The sequence below is a fragment of the Thermobia domestica genome, chromosome 10 (assembly GCF_964235325.1).
Source record: "Thermobia domestica chromosome 10, izTheDome1.hap1.1, whole genome shotgun sequence".
NCBI classification, from domain to species: Eukaryota; Metazoa; Arthropoda; class Insecta; order Zygentoma; family Lepismatidae; genus Thermobia; species Thermobia domestica.
Genome location: NC_137463.1, coordinates 222271262 through 222288902, shown reverse-complemented (window position 1 = coordinate 222288902; position 17641 = coordinate 222271262). Strand labels below are relative to the sequence as shown.

The 17641-nt window shown below is 37.2% G+C and overlaps 1 protein-coding gene across 1 annotated transcript in view; it reads left to right on the top strand.

Annotated features, from left to right (window-relative positions):
* The window catches only part of LOC145663009 (caspase-2-like), a 165010-nt gene that overhangs the window by 84329 nt on the left and 63040 nt on the right, over nt 1-17641 (top strand). The window lies entirely within an intron of this gene.

Genomic DNA, 17641 nt, shown 5'->3' with positions numbered 1-17641 from the left:
TTTTCGGAATATATTTCTGGAAGTAAAGTATATTCCTACAATTCTACTAATAGGGAAACGTTTCCACAGGACTTGGGCGCAAGACCTGAACATTGTGATTTCCTCACTCTACCAGTGAGCTAACATGAACACTGAAACCTATTCTGAAGAATTATGACTGAATATCCGTTGTTCTATGACAATGATAATTATATCCGTTGCAAATATTAAGAATATGAATTTTGGGATATTCCGAATCCCGGAATCTCAATGTGGCAAACGTTTGAACACACTTTAAAAAAACTGTAATATATATATTTGAATTTACTTCCATTACTCAACTAGTGAAAGTGTGGGTATACACGGTTTCTTTCCTACAATCTTGTCTAGTTTATGTCATGTTTCATATGTTTCACTATGGCATTTTTATTTCCTACATTGTTTGCTAGTGGTCTACTACTGGCACGCTTAATTGCATGCATAGAGAGCATGCCCGCGACCGTTTGGTCTATTTAATGGAATCCGCGAAAATGTGCCGCACCCCGCCCGTAGTTCCTCAGTACATTATTGTACGCACGGTGCACCGTCGGAATTTGTCCCCTAATTCTGACTCGCTTAAGCGAAGTAAAACCCATTCTCTGAGGGAGTGGAATACGCCCACTGCGGGGCCGGGCCAAGTCCTGAGTGCCTTCCAGTTAACCTACTGGTTGAAGCAGACTGCTAGCGAGCCAGTCCTACGACGCTCGGCAGAAATGGCGCCCAAGCGTTATAAGGCAAGCTCACCTCCCGCCCGTGTTCACCGTTAACCAGATTCCTTTGATGGGCTCCCACAAGCTACCGAATCCCACGGTATGACCACAGCCCGGCTGAGTCCAACACAAATCCGGGGCCCCTGGCAATGCCCAAGGGGGCTTGTTCAGTCCCGGTGCTGCCAACCTCTGTCGTTCAACTGGCAACCGCCTTGTCGTGTAGAGGTATCACTCCCGTATCTCATCCCGGACCCAAAGGTATGTGTTAAGTCAACATTGAAGTGTCTTGCCAGCCCATATCCTACAGAGTTGCCTCCCTTTAGCGGGATCAGAACCGTTACACAGATTCCTGGGATTGATCCCTCCCCCACCTCCGTTTGGCCCCCCAGAAGGAGGAATCCGACTCGTCCCGCTCCAAGCAATACGGAACTTCCTCTAATTACGGTAGAGGTACACCGTACATTACAAGACCCAATGACTGACGTAGACCGTTTGCTCAAAGCAGATATTGTCATTTGGGAGCCGTGTCCGCCCAAAAACACGGGGCTACCTAGATTTTACGTGTTTAGGTCCCACGTTCACGTTGTAGCAAAGGCACTCCCATGGATTCGGAGTTGTACTTCCATGCGCAAAAAAAAATTGCGCGTATACTGTAACTCAAGATTTTTAGCATTTATTCCATTTTCCTTACGTTTATGGGTAAAATTCAGTTATTAGTATGTGGAGATAATAGAAAGCAATCCATCTAAGGAGATATTCCCAAAAAATATAATAAAATAATAAAAATATAAGCAAAAAACAAAATTATGCTCGGTTTTGTGTATACTGGCAACGATGATTTCTAGGGATTTTTTCACTAGCAGAGCACGATTGTGGAGGGAATTCAGTAGGGGAGTCGAGGAGTTGGATCAAGGAACTGGATAGTGGAATAAAATGTTGCATTTATTGGTTAAAACCTAGTGTGTAGATTGCCTGCCAAATATAAATTAGCTTCTGTAACTAAGATGTCGTACGAAAATATAGAATTAAACAGAAAAACCCTTATCTTAAGGTTCGAAGCGACACGGACCATGGTTATGAAGATTATTTCTTTAAAAAAAGAGCCAACACAACGTAGCCTTCGTGGTTAGGTGGATAGAGTGGCGGACTCGTAGTTATTTTTATTATTTTGACACCACATCGAATCCCATCCCATCCCATGCTTTTTTTTAGAAAACATTATAGGAAGTGTATAATTTTGATGTTAATAAGAACCGAAACAATATAATAAGGAAATAATTTATTGATAGTATACTTTAATCTACGTATTTATTCAATATTAGAATACGTGTACTATTGGAAACAGTTATTGTTTTCAGTTTATAGTCTTGTATGTTACTTCCCGTTCTTGAACAGCAGACAACTGACTTCGGGTTTGTGTGTCAGAAACAGAAGGAAGAACATACGCGACCTTGACAGTCTTTGCAATCTTACCCCTTGTTACATCGACCTGATGTTAAATTATCGTTTATATGTGTGTGTGCTTGTGTTTTTTTGCTTTTTAGAGTATTGACTTTTTTTTTTTTTCATATCCACAAGTGCAAGAATGCTTTCGTTGAACGTAACTAAATTATACAGATCTATGTATGCGGAACACGAATATTTGCAAAAGATAGAATGAATATGAACGATAATCATACCATATTTCTACATTATATAGTAGCGTGCAAAACTGATATTAAAATGATATAACAAACAGGCATAAGCTTTTTTTTTATTTCTAGCATGGCAACACATTAAACGTAACTCATTAAATTTTGGGAATTACAAATTATCACCCTACGTGTCGCTGTATTCCTATTCTTTTTCACGTTCAAGCGACGAAAGAAGAAATTGTAGTAATAGTGATAACAATCGAATTTGAGATTTCAATGAATTCAAGTTTCACGCCCCCACATATCGAAAAAGTGATTTTGATGTCTGTCCATCTGTTCGTTTGTCGGTTCGTCACGCTTCTACATGCATTCAAATAGAGGCCATACTGTTCGACGTATCTGGACCGAATTCTAGACATGAAGTTTTTATAACACTTTGTCGTTTCGAATTCTATATCCTCGGACACCTAAAAATGAGGGCAGTTTACTGAAGGATGAAAACTTAAAATAATTAAATTGTTTCAAAAACAGCTGTAAAGATTTTGCTTCTTTTTTTTTACAAATATACTATGAATCATTGCTCTTAAAAAAATACATAAGGTGTAATTTACTGTATGGGATGCGTTTTTTTTGAACATTTTTTTCAATCATATTTCATAAATAATTGTATCATTAATAACCTAACAATATGACACAACTCGTTCGTCCTGTAAACATTCAGAAGAGATAGTTTACTCTTCTCCGACGATTTTCCCATTAACGCCTGACGCAATTTTGTTCATATTTCATAAATAAATGTTACATAAATAACCTAACGATATGGTATAATTCCATCATCCTAAAAAGCTAGAAGTGGTATATTACTTTTCGGAGCAAGTTTTACCCTACAATTTTGTCGAGAATGACTGTGGCAATTTTGTTCGTATTTCATAAATAGCATAACTCGTTTGTCCTGAAAAGATACACAAGGGATATTTTATTCTTGGGGATGACTTTTTTGACGATTTCTCAGAAAGTACTAAGACGCTTTTGCTCATAGTTCACGTACAATTATTTCCTTAATAATTCTGATATATGGAATAAGTTATTTCTAACAGAAATATGACCAATGGGTACTTTACTTTTGGACATAAGTTGCTTCGAACAAAGTTTTCCAAAACACATTATTTTATTCGCATTTCCCAAATAAATGTTTCAGTAATAGCTGCAGCCTAACACGAGTCAGTTTAAGAAATTCGAGCGAGAAAATTCAGTGCGTTTCATCCGTGCCCATTCTTAAATATATTTTTAAATGTTACACCTAATCACAATTTTCCTAACAAAATCGAAATTTCTTTTTAAATGTGCCTTGCTGTGGCCAAATGGTTCAAGTGCATTGGTTCTGGATTTGATTCCTGGTGAGAGCTAGTGTATTTTTATCCAACGTTAAGGTATAGGTAATAAGTAGGTGCAAAGAGAAAAGTGTTTAAATAAGCCTAACCAAGCTAATGAATAATACAAAGAAATGATACAATATTACGAAATTATAGAAGAAACGTTGTTAATATTAGATATTTGCGTGTGAGATGTCCAACCGATGACTGTCGGTAAGAAAGTGAAACATCCAATACCAGGTTAATCAGTGGTCTCTAGGTAAAGCTCTCCTACTAGGAAGTGATTGAGATACCAAAAAATGTTGTAATCGCTGGGAGACATGTTAGGAGAATACATTGGGTGAGAGACTTTAACTCATGAATAGTCTGCATCTTCGTTGGTGTATTGAAGTGCGTAGATGGTGTGTGTTTGGCACATCGGGTTCCTTTGTTGTTAGTCCCACCTTTCTAGACCGGATGCAGTTATTCCCGGTAGAAAATACAAGAAAATATACATTTCTATTACTATTAAAGTAAATAATTACACTCATTCCCTCAATGTGATACTTGTTTGTTTAACTGTATACAGACAGCTGATCCGTGGAAGAATCGTTCATAATAATAAATAAAATAAACTCGACAAATATTCTTGTAAATAATAGGTAAAAGTTTGCTTCACACTGTTCATTTTGCTGGGAACGCCAGTGTGCCGCATTATCCGGTTGTGGCACACTGGAATATAGGGTATAGCTTTCTAATTTTTCCCAACTATTTTAACTGCTTCAATTTAAATGAATTTATAATAATAAGCGGTGAATTTAGTCATCTTCCCCTTCGATTTAGGAATAAGGTCCCCTAGAATTGTATAGACCCTATATAAAAAATAATAATACTCAGAATTTCATAGAGTAGTTTGTTTTTATTCGAAATGACACACTTCCTGCAACTGTTTGGGTTGGAATTATTTGATATCAAATCTTTAAGTTTTACGACCCACGGTTATACCGGCTAGGCTAAAGGACACGGTGATGATGAGAAATGAATGCAATGGTGGAATGAACAAAGTGGGAGAAAACGGGAGAACCCCGAGAAAACCCATGCACATGGTGTTTCTCCACCACAAAATTCACTTGGTGCGAGCTGGAATCGAACCAAGGATCCCATGCACCAAAGGTGAACGCTTTATCACTGAGCCACCGCGGCCCCTCTTAAATTACTTATACTTTATGAAAACTTGATATCGAACACATTTGTTTAAAAATACCAGCTTTTTGTGAAAGATTGCTTAATATTCAGGAAAACCTAAGTCAATAAAATAATAATAATAATAATAATAATAATAGTAATAATAATAATAATAATAATAATAATTATTATTATTATTATTATTATTATTATTATTATTATCTTAAATTAAAAACTTTCTTTACCTAGTGCATTGGCACAATTCCACGAATTAAAAAGAATGTGTTTGCTTCTCATGTAAATGTAGAAGGACTTAATCTCTGTTGCTTTCAATATAAAAAGAAAGTGTCCAACTGTCAAATGATATGCTAATTAAAATTCCCTATGCAACATAATGTAGTATAGAGTGATCATTTCAGGTTGTCTAAAGAACACTTTCGTTTTGATTTTGATTTGATTTTTTAGTTTAGCGTCCCTTTCAGCAGCTAGGCTACATGAGACGTGGACCTACTGATTAACGTGGAATCCGAACCACATGAGCTCCCGCCGAAAATTGAACCCGGGTCTCCCACGCCAAAGGCGCGTACGCTAACTGCTTAGCGACGGAGGAGCTCAACACTTTCGTTTTAGCAAGAAAGGAAGAAAATAGAAAATACTGAGTTTTAACCTAGTAGAAAGTTTGCAGATTTAAGGGAAAATGCACAGAGTTGTTGGATATAAAATGTAGTTCGGATTAATGGAGTAAGACATCGTAAATAGTTTATTGCTTGAAATATACTGGGAGTGACCAAGCTATTACATATGGAAATATCGAAAGAGATACGCTAATGGTGTTAGTTGCAAACTGTTTTAGAAATGAAAACTTTAAGGAAATCTCTAAAACTCTCATATCACAGATCCAAATTGACTGACTGTTAAGTAAAACTGCTAAATCTGAGTAAAGCAAAAAAAAGTATTAATGACCTGTGTTACAGTTTCAGACATATCATTCTCATATCAAAACTACGATAGAAGTAAATTATGAATAAAGGTTAATTCACAGTTCTGGAATACCAACAAATGAGTTTGCTAGATGTAAATTTTCGGAAAACTTTTTTATAAGGCTTTAGATTTATTAATTTTTTGTTTGTTTATTAGCTTCCCCATGCCGTAAACGTCGCCAACTCCTAGTGGCCCACTTGCCGGTAAATGGCGATCGTCGATAGAGCGACGCGTCGAAGGATTGCCGCCAGTGTGCCACTAATGGCAGGGATTCGTCGAGTCGAAGCAGGTATCTAGAAACGGGGGTATTGAAGTTACCACCACGTAAGAAGGAGGACTTCATTTTGGTCCGCGCTCGTTTGATTTGTCACGGAGAATCGTAAAGGGACCAACATGAACTATCGCCAGTCATGTGCATGCGGTTATTATTATATATTATTTTTCCCTGAAGAATTGTTATTATAAGGACAATACTTGAGCTCCGGGGGTCAAGAGTAACTCGTGCCTTTACATCATGAAGTGAAAAATCTTGAGATGGGTGCGTATAATTGTATGAATTTAGTTAGCAACTGTCGGCGATCACTAGCAAGTGAATATGGGAGAACTATGAAAAAAGTAAATAGACGCTTGCCATTTTGTTATAAAATTACATGACGAGTGCATTTGATCTGATTCCAAACAGTTATCTTCAAATATACACGGTTAAAGGAGCACTCTGATTAGAAATATTAAAAAGACTTCAACGATTTATCACTCTACAAGCTGTGTCTTCATAATCACCTCCGTGGCGAATTCGGAAGAACACGCAACTAGTAACCCTAAGGTTGATGGTTCACGCCCAGCTCAGGGCACTTTTGTTTTACTTTTTTAAAATGTTTTTAGACACCTTGATGCAAAGAAATTACGCATATAGGCGATTTAACGTATTTTAGGGGAATAATTTTGTGGTTCGTTGGCGTTCCGTCGCTTCTCTGCCGGTGGTGGTATAATTTTCAAAATGGAAGTGGGACCAATTTTTGGCTGCGGGACCGCCAATTTTTGGGGACATGTCACTAGTTGCCTATCGGTGGTTCACCGACGCTTACGGCATGGAATTGTCCCCTCACGAGTGAGGCAGATTGTAATCGACCAAGAGTGTTTTGGAAAAATGGGAAACATCTTCCAACTTCGACTTCTGAATAATCCGTTTAGGATCAAGTCGAATCAAGGCTGCGCCACGGGAAGGTAGAACAAGTGAGTCACTTGATCCAAGCACTATGCTCGAGAGCTTCCGTCTCATTCAAGACTTAGACTCTTCAGGAAAAGTAACAAGTTAATAACTTGTAATTTATTCTTTGAGTCAAAGTATTTTGCAATAAACCATCGTTTTGTAAGATATTTTTACCATTGTATACTTTTAATTTCGAAAATTGTACTCATAATATAATTTCCCATCACGGATTTGAAAAAAATCAAAGTTGGAACAAAGAAAGATCTCCGATCCACATGTCTCTTCATGTTTGATATGGAAGTCTCATCTTCATTATTGACCCTTAATTTATTTTAGTCCTAGGCAACGCAAATCGACGGGATGGCTCTAAGTGAAAACATTCATTTAGATGGTTAAGTAATCAGGACATTCCTGCTGTTATTTCACGAAACACAACAGATCTTGAGAAAAAAAAACAATTTTGCTTAGCAGGGGGAGGGAGTAAATCATCTGCTTACGTTTGCTTAACTAGGAAGAAGGCAAGGGCGCCGATCCTGGGGGGGCCGGGCCCGCCCAAAGCTCATGTAGGCCTCCTTTGTATTTATGAATATACAATATTTGGCATAATTTGAGTGTAATTTGTCTTAAAATCTTCATATATATATATTGTGCATTTGAATGCCCCCCCCCCCAAATTTACAGAGAAATTGGCGTCCTTGGAAGATCTAGTGAAATGAATAAAAATGTGATAACGTAATACTTGAACAACTCTATCTAATAGTGGAAAGTAAATTAGTATTCAACACTTCTTTCAATTTTAAGCATTTCAAAGATTCTCGTAATTTAGTAGCGTCCCGGATTTTCATTTTTGAAGTACGGGAACTTCATCTATACCTTAACGTGGGAATCGGTTTCGGACCATGCACTTAAGCCGCTTTGCCATAAGAGGCACATATGAGTTTTTCTTTCGATTTTCTTAGGAATATTGTGAATGGTATGACTTTTAAAACTATGTTTAAAAATGAATACACATCGACACAATAAAATGATAATCTGATACCTAGGAAATATATTGAATTGTTTTTAATTTGTTCTCACGGTACCAAAACAGTACTTATGCTTTTTCTTTATTCCAGCCTTTTAATATAAACATTTCACACTATTGTCTGTTCTAGGACGATACAATTCTAGTTTATGAATATGCTAGCTTTGGAAATACAGTAGAGTTTCGCTTATCCGACATAAACAGGCAGGCAGAACGCTGGATAATATGGATGTGTTAAGAAAAGACATATTAAAAGTAAAACTTAGGATATAATTTTACATATTACGCATCTAATAATAATGTTTTATAACAAATAACTGCATTGCACTGAATCAGGGACGTATCCATCGTGAGGGACTGAGAGCTGTCCCTCTCCGAAACTCAAGCACTTTTTAATAAACTTGCTTTTACCCTTTTGAGGTTCTTTTATATCAGTTTACTAGTAGTCAGTGTCCGAACTGTGGGCAATGTGCTGTTGTCTTGTTATAATTCTAAGAACATACCAGGTGGAATTAAAGAACAGTTTTAAATAGGATTAACATTTCGTTTCCGTTCTGTTTTTAACTTTAATATATTAGAAAGATACACTCAATCTCTTTCTGCTATTTTTGTTATGTGATATACGTGGCAGACAGTTTTCTTTAATTACATTTCTCTCGAAAATATGTTTCATTTTGTTTGTGCTATAATGCAGTTTCCAAAGTAAACCGGTTTATAAATGAAAAGTAGGAAAAAGTTTAAGAGAAGTACAGAACTGTTGCATTATTATTATTATTGTTATTATTATTATTATTATTATTATTATTATTATTATTATTATTATTATTATTATTATTATTATTATTATTGATATTTTTAAAACATTAGAATTACGTGCTTACGAGGATTCGTGTTGGGCCCCCTCCGAATAGGAAACCTGGATACCTGTCTGCACTGAATGATAGACGTATAAGTCAAGGTGTAGACGGGCGCGCTAGGCGATAGACTCCAGAGCATGAAAAATATATTAAGACCACAACTTGCAGTTCTTCTTGCCGATTGGTACTATTTGCAATGATATATCGGATCATACGGTATGTGGAACAAAGGATGGTCGGATAAGCGAGACCATGGTGTATTTTTGTTTCACGCACCTAAACCTGTAAAATGTTTGTATAAACAATTATCTTTCACTCCCTAGCTAAATTTGTGGGTATGACCAAACACCTTGCCTCATAAAGTATAGTCTTATAAAAAAAAATTTATAGCTAAAACCTAAAGAAAAGCCAACTTCAATTTTTTTAAATAATGGCAAACTAGTCCATTTCATCACGATAAATCACGTTTGGAACTAAGATGCCTTTTTCTGTCCGTATATATCTTTCACACTTCGTTGGAGACAAAATTGTTCTTTCCCCAAGAAAACAGGATGAGAGAAGCTATACAACAACATGAACAGAAAATAATAGCTATTAACAATAGTTCTCTAATCCTGGATAAATACGTCATTACAGCAAAATATCAGTAAGTTGTCCTTATTATATTGCTTCGGTTCTTATTAATATAAAAATATAATGTTTTGTAAAAAAAATAGGATGCGATGGGATGGGATTCGATGTGGTGTCAAAATAATAAAATAACTATGAGTTCGCCACTCTATCCACCTAACCACGAAGGCTACGTTGTGTTGGCTCTTTTTTTAAAGAAATAATCTTCATAACAATGGTCCGTATCGCTTCGAACCTTAAGACAAGAGTTTTTCTGTTTAATTCTATATTTTCGTACGACATCTTAGTTACAGAATCTAATTTATATTTGGCAGGCAATCTACACACTAGGTTTTAACCAATAAATGCAACATTTTATTCCACTATCCAGTTCCTTGATCCAACTCCTCGACTCCCCTACTGAATTCCCTACGCAATCGTGCTCTGCTAGTGAAAAAATCCCTAGAAATCATCGTTGCCAGTATACACAAAACCGAGCATAATTTTGTGTTTTGCTTATGTTTTTATTATTTTATTATATTTTTTGGAAATATCTCTTTAGATGGATTGCTTTCTATTATCTCCACATACTAATAACTGAATTTTACCAATAAACGTAAGGAAAATGGAATAAATGCGAAAAATCTTGAGTTACAGTATACGCGCAATTTTTTTGCGCATGGGAGTACAAGTCCGAATCCCAATGGTACGTGTAAGCCACCATTAGAAGGGACTCCTACACCCTTCCTTCGGTATTGTCTTTCAAACAATACGGAACTACCTCTAATTACAGTAGAAGCAAACCGTACACTGCCAGACACAATGACTGATGTGTTGGAGTACCACGCAGCCTTGGCACGAGTTAGTGGCCCATTCAGAGGATACCCGTAAGCTCACCTCCGCCGGAGGTTGTTTTCCTGCTTTTACATACATCCTCACAGAAGAGGTTGGCGCTCGCACAGGACATTCACGATGAACGTCTGTATCCAAACCTCCCACTCGAACCAATCTCCCTCACCGGCACAAGGTGGTCACAGTGCATGGCCCAGGCGTTGGGCCAGCTGGGATCCCTCCTCCTTTCTCAACACGGGCTTGTAACCGGCCATACCAAAATTCGGAAAGTTTACATTCTGCAATCCAAAACATTGAATTAATGATTTACGAAATCCTATTCGACCACCGCTGGTTCTTATCAAAATGTTTCAAACCTCAGGTTGAAAGTGTTTATCGAAATACAATTAAGTATGTTTCAGTGTTTTGCTTAACTTGTGTGGAGAAATGCTAATACATTCAAAAGGGTAGAACATATCGTTTTACTCAAATTATATAATAAATAGTGCATTTTACTGTGCATGACTGCGATCATTGATAATACTGGTAGTTTCCGACTTCCAGGTGTCTCCTGGAGAGGCGTGAAGAGTGAGCAAAGGATGTGCAAAGGAGGTGCAAGCAATGACAGAAATAAAATATGATATTATGAGAAAAAGGCAATTTGTCATAAGCATTTACACTTTAGCTTTGGCGAACTTCAAAATGGTACAATGACATGTTGTCCTTGCGTTTTCTATTTAAGATTTCTACTTTATTAGAAACTAAATAATTATGCAAATTATTCTTTCTACATAAGTAATAAAATGAGTACAGATGTAAGATGGAATCAAAACTAATCAAATAAGAGCAGAAGAAAATGTCAGCCTGAAGGTTGACATTGATCTTCCTTATCCTGATATTCGGTGATAATTTCTACATAAAAGAGTTTGTTCGTGTATCTATTTTTTTAGTTTCAGATTGATAATATTCAAGATTTTAAATCATGTGCAATATATGAAAGAGAAAATGCAAATATACCATCAGTAAATGAAGTATACATTTCGTCTTTTCGTGCACTTAGGAAGAAATATTTCCACATCAGACTTAAGCTCGTAAGTCTACTTCACATTTTACTATTTGACAACCAACAAACTTCGGCATGGATAAGTAAAGTTTTAACCTTCAGCATTGAGGTTGTTACACAAAGCCTCTAAGAGACGAAAATACGGTGTACTTAACGACTTTAGCAGCCGAAGATAATACCTACTTGAGGATATCTGGTCAACTTTTTGCAGCTATGCCTTGCCTCTAAATTAAGCAGTGCGATACAATAATTGTAAGATTTCTGTCTTTTGCATGCTATCAACTCTTTTAGCTTTTCCATGGTGAAGTTTGGGATTGTCGACCAGAGGGGCTCGTAGTCATCTGCGGTCTTCTTCCATCTCCACTCACAAGGATCCAAGGGTTGACTATTCCGTTGAAGACAGTTTGTCCACAAAGAACATTGTAGGATGGCCCTCTTCAAGTGTTGCAACAGAGCGTTGCTGGTTAGTGGAATATTTTCAATTGATCAGTTTTGTGGGGGAAAGATGATTCGCCTGGGCTCATTGATGGTCTCTGCAGAATTTGATGAATGGTACATAAGAACTACAAAGCGTTGAATGAGTAAAAGCGATTCGTCATCTTCAGAGATGTTGTCCAGAACTTAGGAATATGCCGAAAAAACTTTGTCTACGTCTCGGAAAGTCATCCATGTTTTCCATGCAGTGTTTTACAAATACTTGCAAAACTTGACACAGTGTTAGCCCCCGTAAATTCATGGAAGAAAGGCAAAAGATCGGGAACTCCTCGTGGAACTTTGTTGTGCAACTCGTGGATCGGAAGGTATTGGGGGTACTTTCCACTGCCGTATTTCATCCAAAATTCTTTCAGCGTATTGAGTCTAGAAAAGGCATACATAGCAATTACTACCACGTCACTATCCACAGTTTTCACCATGACCTTAGAGAAAAACGAGTATTCCATGGCATGCCTTACATGAAGTAGGAGACTGACATCGGCTTCTTCATGGAATTCGGAAGATATAGCTTCAAATGTCGCCTCCATTTGAGATCCAATTACCATGTCTCTCTAGGTGCAAATGACTTTTTTCCGGTAGGGAGATCCATTTTGACCAGGTTTTCAGCCAAAAATGCAAAGAGATCTTAATCTCATTAGAGTGCATGATTTAACAATCTGGTTGCAGTACTCTTGAAATGTCCGGCTGGATTTAGGGACAAGCATATGGATCAAGGCTGCTGCATTGATTATGAGCGAAGAAACTTCGGGCTCATGAGGAGTGCTCACCCGAACTCAACTTGACTCGTCAATACATGGCACCACGTCGGATTTTTTTATTGGTTTTCTGAGCTTATCGCGGTCGGATATGGAAGGTGTACATGAGCTATTTTCATGAGCAAAGAACTTTTTAACGTCAATTCCCATTGATTGACTAACAACGTACAACTTGGCAAAAAGAGTACTGTCTCTTCTCAGGTTCTCTATTTTCTGCTTGTCTTTGGACTTAACTGTAACTTTCTTAGCACTGATCAAGGGAAAGTGGTTTCTTTTAATGACTTCATGGATGGAAACTTTTCTAAGGATCAACAGATCTTCGACAAACGTGTCAAATTGTTTTTCCCTGTAGCATTTGCCGACATGATGCTCATCGCATTTTCTTCTGGAAGAATGATTATACTCCTGTTGACTGTAGTTAACTCGTCATCTTCGAATGGGTTGCCGTGTGATTCAAACACTTCAACAAGGGCAGAAACATGATTTTCGAATCTCTTATGAAAACTTGGAGTATCTTCATAATGTTCCTCGGAAGTGATGTTAGATTTCAGGTTCCGATCTTTCGAACTCTCGAATCATGCAGACAACTTCGGGTCCTGCAACCATCTATTGCAATAGCCCCTCCCCTTGACTTAGACGGGAAAGGTTAATTGAAGAATTTTTAATTAGTTTGTTGTTCTACTCATGTAACTGGTAAATTGCCGTCCTGAAAATTTTTCTTTTGGTTTTGCAGCCAGATATTTCCGTTTTGGAACTCACGGATCATTGTTGGATGCATCTCTGGCAGTTACTTTAAGTAGTACAAAAACACTGGCAGCATCCGCGCATAGTTAGTATGATCCAGAGCAAACATCCATGGACAAATTTTCTCCAGGGCAGAAATAAAGTCTATCAAACTGCCCTGTCGAATGCTGCGGACCAAATCTAAAAGGAGACATTCTAGCACCATGGTGGTGTTCCATTACATAAACTGAGCCGACTCTTCTGATCTTCGCTAAGTCCAGTTTTCAAGTAATTCACTTCGTCTTCGTTCCGATTTTGGTAGGCTTCCTAACAAGATCTGAAGAGTAACAATTGTTATTTCGTGAGCGTATCGGGTTCTCTTGAGATGCAACGCTTTCAATAATGCTTCTGCTCTTCCCGATGTTCTGACACGAACTTCATCAAGGTTGTGAGTCCTTCCACTTCCTTCTAACCATGTACCTCTCGCAGACGCTAGGGCTAGTTCTATATGGAGACCACCTAACATGACTATGATTTTGTCTTCTCGATATTTATCTGGTATGGCCTATTAAAGAGACTTCAGCAAGGCATAAACAGGTTGGTCAGCTGCGATGACCTGGGTTTGGTTCGGATTAACCTTACGAACAATGGCAGATAAATATTTGTTGAATGTCGTACAGCCGATGGCGAGTTGGTCTTCATTAATAATTCGAAGCAAGATTGTCGTACATTTCTTTCTCGTGGAATTGACCACTTTTTTCGAGAAGTAGGGAACCAACGATATTAAACCTTCACATCCCTCAAAGCTTCTTCTATCACTCAACCATTCGAGTAGCTCAAGCGACATTTCAGTTGCTACATTTTGCAGATCGGTATTTACCGTACTCATTGGAACTTCGCTTCTGAATTTTGGAGTCGGTGGCAATGTTTAATTTTCGGGCAGATGTGTTGTTCTTGATTGGAAGTTCAAGTCAAGTTTTATAGACTCCATAAGTTCCGTGTCCTCGGGCACGTATTGAATTAAAGATATAGAAGTGCCGTGAAAAGCGCTGATAGATGAGTTCGACGACGTGTCATGATCTACGTTGTCTATTGGTGCACATGTGAAGACATTATTTACAACACTTGGGGGACAGACAAAACCATGTTTTTCAAAATGCTCACACATTGAGCTGGTCGTAGCATTTAGAATGGATTTTACCCTGCTGTATGAAACACTCAACCCCAAGCGAAAGAGTTTATCAATCACATCAGCGATGCCAGTTTGACTATGAAGCATGAAGCCAAGATAGGGAGGTAAAAGTGTTTCTTTTTCCAGAGGGTGACGAATTGACTTTGTGGATCCCTTTCTTGTTCTTTTTATGCAATTGAATCGCAATAGTTGCGCAATAGATTCTGTAGCACTTGACACTTTGATCTGATCTTCCATGTCCGTTCCCCCATCGTCGGGCTCTTCACCTGTAGTTGCACCCTCTAAAAGCATCCTGAAAAACATCATTAATGTTAGAGAGAGACAATTTTCAGGTGTAAACTCTCCACTGAATGATCCATTAAATTTGGGATAGTTTTGAAACATTTCATCGCGAAGAATTTTTGCTGCTCGGGCGAGACACTTATTATCACTAAGAGAGTTATTTTTACAAGCTATTCGAATTATGTTATGGACATCTCCTTCAAATGTAAATACATATTTCTACCAACCTTGTCCTCTCTTAAATCCGGAATAAAAGTCAGCAGTTGCTCCTTCAAGCTCGTCCTGTTCACATTTACATTTGCAAACCCTAGCTCGTGTAATCGATTCTCAACCAGATTCACAAAGTTTGCCATACGAAAGACTAGTGCTATTTGGTTATACAAGTAGCAATCTTGCATAAACGTTACAAGCTCACTTAAAACGGATCCGTAGGCAACTTTGGAAGACTTATCATTGGAATTTTGATTCGCAGCCTTGTTCACATTTCGTACTTTCGTAAGGAATTTGACATAGCATCGTTAATGATACTTCGCCTCTTAAGTGGCCAGATCGCTGTTACTAGTTAATTTCGTGAGTAGTTTTTCATCTCCTAGCAGCAAGGTGGTTTCGTATATATTGGGGCCTTTACCTAATGTGGCTGCCGAAACTAACTTTTCAGATTCGTTTTCCTTGGTCTCGCAGAAAACACAGGTAAGTTTGATGTCGGATTTGGATAAATGGGTGTACTCTGGCTGTAGTACAGCTGACATTGACTGCACAGCCCTCTAACATTGTAGCATCGTTTGTATCTGAACTAGATTCCTCATCCAACCTTGGTTTCTACTTTCGAGAAAGTCGGTCAATTTTTTTACTGTTGAATCTTGTTCGACATACTTTATGGTATTTTCCCTGGTTTTCGATAAATTTGGTAAGCAAATTTTCAGTGGTCAGGTGGAGGGGTAAGGACTCAAACTCAGAATATTTCTGCAGATTCTCTACAAGCAAAGTATATCGTTAAACCGTTGGTAGAATAATTGGTTCTTTTGAATGTTTTTTGTCAAAATAAACATAGCTTCCAATTAAAAGCTGGGGGTTTGAGATCTAGTCTTACCAACTGCTCGCCAATTTCAACTTGCCTCTTGCTCCCCATACTATTTTCTGTAGTTTTATATGTGAAACAAATCCGACTATTAAAACTTATCACAAACTATCCATTGTTCCAAGGTATATAATGTAATGGCTCAGCATTTGGAGGGTATATCTGAATTCAAATTAATAGAAACTTAAAAACAAACTGAATGCACGAAAAAAACTGAAACTGAATTACAATAAATAACCAATATAGCTAGCCAAGCCGACGCACCACGTTGCAAACATTGTGTGACAGAATACTTGTTTCTTTTCTAATAATTCGGTAAGTAACAGAAGTCACCGCTACTAAAAACAAAAGTAATGTTTTTGTGTTTTCTTCAAGTAGTAACTTCTGCCATCTACTAGAAGAAAATGTACGGATCTTCTTTTCATCCACTTCCAAGTTGTCATTGCCATATATACTTCATAAACCATTTACTTATAAACTAAATCGAATAACATTATTTTTGTAGCTTATTTCATGTTCTTTCAAATGGAACAGTTGGAAGACTCAATAAAATGATTGGTAACGGAGTTAAGTGTATTTAAGCAAGCCTATTTTTAATCCCGGCGGTCATATTGATGACGTCAAATAGGAGTTCAGCGTGTTAAATCAAGTGTCTCCCAGGTATTTTAAAATTATTTATTATGTATATAAATACTGTGTAAAATTTGGGACTGGTATATGGAAGTGAAGTATTTTGGCTGAATTTGTCGCTATCTGTTAGAAGTCGTGACTGCCATTTTAATAATATAATTAACACGTTATATGTGATATCTCAGTTATCTATGGACCGATTTCCTTGCTAATTGTAAATGTAATGAAATTAACAATGTAGCATGTTACCTAAATGTTTCGTCTAAAACCAAAGCTTTCGGAGTTATTTTGTATTTTTCTTCAATAAGTACTCATTAATTTATTAAATTCTTACATACATCCAACATGTTTAACTTTAGATGAAATATTTGGCACCATGCTATATTGCACATTTAATTTCCTTTAAAATGAGCCAGGTTTGAAGAAAATCGGTTCATAAGTAACGGAGATATGACATATTTTTTAAATCGAGCTCCTGTCCGCTAATTTGATGACGTCATCACACGATTGCTGGACAGCGGATCTAGTGTCTCCCGACGGGTTTTCTTCTTTGGTATACATATAAGAACTGTGTAAAATTGCAGACTGGTAGCCGCAAGTGAAATATCTTTAAACTAACTCCACGCACTATAGTGCAGTTCCTTAGATATACGAACGTGAAATGTAGTATCCAGGCGTGGTTTATCGTCCAAGTAACAAACAACATGATAATATCTTCCCCCTAAACCCTTACAATAGAGTGTGGTGATTCTTCAACAAAAAGACTTGAAATCTAATTAGAAACGTCATAAAATATACAATACATAGCCATGCCTCGACATTGCAATAATAATAATAATAATAATAATAATAATAATAATAATAATAATAATAATAATAATAATAATAATAATAATAATAACGGAGTAACAGAATTACAGTACAAAGTACGTAAATGATATCTTTCAAATCAGAAAAACATAATTCCTAATTGAATTGGAATACGAGTCCTCCGAATAGAAGTTCAAATACG